Raw genomic sequence first — 5,446 nt, forward strand, 5'->3', positions numbered from 1 at the left:
GAGTTGTGTGAATAAACTACACCCACCCGAAGTTGTTAGAATTGGTATTTGAGAAATCGAAGTCAATCCTAATCTTTCTACTTTACGAAACTACTTGCCAACTTAAATTGACATTCTCGAGGTAGCATGACATTAGGAAAGGGTCGACTTTAAAATCATGCTACTCTCTTTTATGTCATAGATGCTCGCTTAAAAATGAGAAGCTATCTATTATATATTATTACGGCAAGTTTACCACATGTTTATATATTAATTATTAAGGATAAAATGGAGTGGATTCTTGATCTTAGATGGTAACCTTCATATAATTGAACTACTTGTTTAGAATTTCTCGTCTTGGTCACCTGTATATTATATATAAGTATTTATATTTTATAAAAAGTTCAAAAATTAACCCCAAAATGATTAAAACCTCCGATTAAAGTAAAACAACGATTCATTATTAGAAACATTTGTGTCCACGGATCGATACTTGGTTCTTACCAATACTATTCTACATATACGATAGGTACACTTGCCTATTTTGTGTGTGTTTAGTCTTAGTAGAAATCACTTAATAAATTTAAAACACGATCTTGTGCAAAATCTTAAATCATCCCATCTTTTGTATTTCACCACACTTACAGCACGCATCAGTTATGAACTTTAATCTTGTATTAGCTTGTATATCAAAGATTTATCAAGAGTCAATGTTTGTTTGGTCTCGTTTCTCGTTTTCTCTTTTGCGGCCGTAAGTAGTAAGGAACGTGTGTGTTTTTTTGAGTGTGTAGAGATTATGGAAGATGGAAGTGAGGATCTAGGGTTTTAGGGAGGTTTAAGGAAGTATTTATACTCTCCTAAGCCTATGGACCTAAGGTCCATCCCATCCTTTTATTCCATCTTAATTATCCAAGTCCATACTCCTTTCTTTTTATTTAATCCTAATTAAATATTACACTTGGTTCAAAACATAAACTCTCTTTTATTTAATATTATAAAATTCGGATGTTACAGTTTCCCCCCCGGATAAATAAAAACAGTAAAACGTAAAAATGGAGTAGTGAAACTCACCTTGTAAGTTCAGTGTTCGTTTCGCTAGCAGTTTTAGTTTTGACCCGAGGTCCGCTGCCTTCACACGTCCTAAACGTGTAAGGTCAGTTAGTTACCATTATCGACTCGCAAGTTAGTTTATGCTAGTCATGCTCACCCAACTAGTCGTTTGGTTTATTATGTTTGTGTCGGTCGCTTTCACTAACCACACGTTTCGTTTATTATATTGTGTTGGTCGCTTTCCCCAACCGACCTTTTTGTTTATTATATTATGTCGATCGCTTTCACCAACCGAGCATTTCATTTATTATAGTGTCGGTCGCTTTCACCAACCGACCGTTTCGTTTATTATATCGTGTCGGTCGCTTTCACCAACCGAGCGTTTCGTTTTTATTATCGTGTCGGTCGCTTTCAGCAACCGAACGTTTCGTTTAATTTTTGGATGACCTGTTGGTGATAAAAAAATTATATAAATATTTATATACTTTTATAAATATTATGAATATAACTCTTATTAGTGTTGGTTTCATTTATATATAACCGATTCGTTTGGTGGAGTAATAAATATAGAAATTATATATATTTCTAGGTATTACGTCACGATTAATATTGGTTGTAAAACATAATATATTTATACTTTCGTTCAAAATCTCCAAAATTTATATTTATGTAAACTATCGTTCGACACAAAATGTCCTCATTAAAAAATGATATTTATTATTTGTCAAGTTTATAACATAAAACTAGTCGAAACCATAATTAAGTTTTAAAAACCGAATGAACATCCGAACATAAAACTTATAAAAGACCACTTTTGTTTATTTGAATTTATAAAACACATTATGGCTTGAACACGTATGTTTAACATTTAAAATCAATATTTGTTTTAAATTTTAAAGGAATATATATATATATATATATATTTCCACTTATAACTCCATAAAACTATATATTTATACTAAAACGGTATATAACCTTCATATGCCCACATTTCACCCAAAACCATCATCTTTATATGTTTTTTCACAAATCAAGCTCTTAAACTTTTAAGCTCGTGTTTAGCACATTTATTTTTATATAATCTTAATATAATCAAAACTATAAAGTTTTATAGGTTTATCTTCCATCTTTCAAATCTACTAACTTGTGTTCATAATTTATACCAAAACCCATCTTTTAATAATATGAATTTATTTGTTATTTTTAAGACTTTGTAAACACACTCTAAAGATAGCCTATTTTTCTTGCAAGGATGTAAACAACATTCTTTTTGTTTTGCAACATTCGGATGTTTGGAGTACAGATCTGTGACTGTGTTCCCTTATGGTTTTGGTCGGAGGAAGTAAACAGTTCGACGGTGGTGGGAGGTTGATCTGCCTCATCAGACGGTATTCTTGAATCTAACTGGTTAGTTTATCTACATCAGTAAGGTGTTATTGCAACCCTAATTTTACTTTCTAGCTATTTTTTTTCTCTCATGATAAGTCTCTAATTGGTGATTTGATTTATATATTTGTCCAGATCATCAAGTTTCGCACACAAATATGGATATATGGCCGAGGAAACGACCTCGATTGGCCTGGGATGTGCTTGATCCTGCTCATCTTCCACCAAAGATTTTATTTGTGTAATTTTGTTAGTTTTTTAACAAATTTTTTTGTATTTGAGTTACTTTACGATCTGGTTAATTTCACCGAAATATAAACCTTTTGTAATTTAAAATTCAGTTTATATAACATTTGATGTAGTTGTATATGGTTAAGTTATGTAAGAGACGTTAAATTTGTAAAAACTTATGGCTAGATTCAGAAAGCATGGACCTATTTTTGCATCATCATACAAAGTTATGGGTTTAAACGAGTGGAGCCAAGCCTGAGTTTAACTAGGTTCAAGATCTGCTCATTTCGAACTTTTTTTCTTAAGCTGAAGCTCAGTTCATGAGTCATTTATTCAAGCTCGAGTTTGGTCAGTTTATTATTTTATTACAATGTGTTCTGGTACTACAATTTGCAATCACAAAACTGGAACAGTGACATTAAAGTCCTTTTATTTTTTGTGTTATATTACCATTTTTTTTGGTAACTTCATTATATATTTTTGCTAATTGTTTTCAGATGACCATGGTTGAGGTTTATATTTCTGGAATAAAATTGATCCGCCAAGCTTAGAATTATCTTCTGAACTCATCTCTACTCATTGACACTCTAGGTCAGTCCATGGATCTCAATAAACTCTACTACTGGTAATATTTGGTTTAACATGAGGTGATTTGAGAAACAATTTTTTATGTAAATATGGATCATTATAATAAATATTCATTTATTCTCTTTGATAGTTTTTTTTAACAACACTTTCTTGGTAATTACATTATAAAATATTAAATAGGTTAAATTGACATGAAGGGTGCTGAAAGAATATGGAGTTGCATAATTGAACACAATGGTGAATATGGATTGCAATTGGTGTGGTTAGTGTAACCACGTCATCATCATCATCATCGTACTCAGTATATCCCGCCAATAGCAAAGCTATGGTAGGGTCTGAGGAGGGTAAGATGTAGACAGCCTTACCTTTACCCCATAGGGATAGAGAGGCTGCTTCCGGTGAGACCCCCGACTCGATAGTAGTTTTGCATCAAGCCTTGGATATAAGGCACATAACACTCAATCATCGGGACACCGGCTGATTGGTGCATGTACCCTTGTCTTTCGGCTATCAACGCCACCACATGATGCCTGATTAACCTTCCGTCACTTTAACGTTATTTTCACGAGATTAGTAAAATAACGTCAAAATTAGTGCAATTTCACTTTTGCCCACCGTGGGTTCACACATATATACATTAGTGTAACCACGTATGTGTTTTATATATTGTATACAAACTGCTTTCTATTCAAGATGATAATCATAATTTGTTCTTAATTTTGTTCTGATCTGAATATGGTGCAGCGTCTCACTTACAAGAAACTCCACTAGCTATGCTACCAATACTAACTAGAACCGGCCTGTTAAAACTCTTGGTACATTCCTCATTTTACCTGCAACTTTATAATGGTTATTCAAGTACATTATTGTTTAATATTTGCTTGATTTTTGGTTGTAACAGGTGGAAAGTTGGTTTTGAGGTTCACACCATGCCGAATACTTTGGTTGAAGTTCATACAAAACCGATCGTGTAAATCCAGATTGCACCGTAAGAATTAAATAAATTTTTATGTATTTTTAAATATTTCATATCAGTCAAGAAATGTACAAATATTGAGTGAGTAGTTTTTTTAAAAGGCTATTTATCATTTTCTTAACTTTTCCTTAAGTTTTTTTCAATGGTACAAGGTATGGATGAGATCTTTATCGGTACCGAAAATCTCAATCACAAAAATCGTAAATTCCGGGTACCGGTACCAAAATATCAGATTCGGTATCGGGAAAATACCGGTATTGAAGGTAAAATTCGGGAAAATACCGATACCGAAATTCAAAACTTTGGTACCGATTTTGGTACCCGGTCCCAATTGGTACTGATATCGAATTTGCTCATCTCTACAAGGTATTATTGCATAGAACAAATGGCTTTTTATGTAACTTTTTTTTTAGTTTTCATTTATTTTGACATCAGTTCTTGCTTTTGAGAATTCTAATCACAAGATTTGGTTTTCTAATTCTATTAAGTTCATTTAACAATAAGACAATAAAATCAGCAACATATTTTAGTTTATATATTGTCGAGTTTTGTAAATGCTTTTTAAGTGTTAAATTTCCAACTTCTTGTCGAAGTTATGATATGTTTGTGCTTGCTTGTACTGGTTTAATCATTGTTTGTTTAAATTTGTTGATATTTCATATTTTGTGTAACTAGTATTCAAACCCGCCGCGTTGTTGCGAGGAGCGTTGCAGCGGATGTCAAGATGTGTAATGCTCATTTTCGATAGTTTTTATGTACAGTAGTATAAACTTAAGTAAAAAAACAACATATCATTCTCACTTCTTCAACACAAACACTACTCGAGCAACTTCAATACATTAGCATCATCATTATCCATATAAATCACTATTGATCTAAACTCATACTACCTATTCAACTCACTTGTTGTTAGCGTGCACCATAGCCACCATACTTCGCAACTGAACCATCCATGCTTGGTGGTTACATAGCATGCCCATATCCACCATAAAACTGACCTCCATAATACGCTATGTCCTCACTGTAGATTTCAGACAGCGAATTAAAAACTATATCCTTTACATATAATGTACCTCTAAATTAAACTAAAATTAATGTGTGCTCACTAAAACAATACCTGCTTATTTGTTAGATTGCATCCCCAAGAAAGCCGCACGGTTTGCTCTAGTATTTAGGTCTCGTTCAGTTTTTGCAATGCTCTTCAGCGTTAGCTCGACCGACACATGTTACACCATG

At 32.8% G+C, this 5,446-nt stretch overlaps 1 long non-coding RNA gene across 1 annotated transcript; it reads left to right on the forward strand.

Annotated features, from left to right (window-relative positions):
- The first annotated feature begins 2,322 nt into the window (after positions 1-2,322).
- LOC143584994 (uncharacterized) lies at positions 2,323-4,304 on the forward strand. Its single transcript, XR_013144473.1, has 3 exons — positions 2,323-3,510; positions 3,979-4,049; positions 4,136-4,304. It is a non-coding gene; the product is annotated as an uncharacterized LOC143584994 (long non-coding RNA).
- The last annotated feature ends 1,142 nt before the right edge of the window (positions 4,305-5,446 follow it).

Source organism: Bidens hawaiensis, unplaced genomic scaffold (assembly GCF_021521415.1).
Source record: "Bidens hawaiensis isolate Kalapana, Puna unplaced genomic scaffold, B.hawaiensis_p1.1 tig00033528_1, whole genome shotgun sequence".
Classification (NCBI taxonomy): domain Eukaryota; kingdom Viridiplantae; phylum Streptophyta; class Magnoliopsida; order Asterales; family Asteraceae; genus Bidens; species Bidens hawaiensis.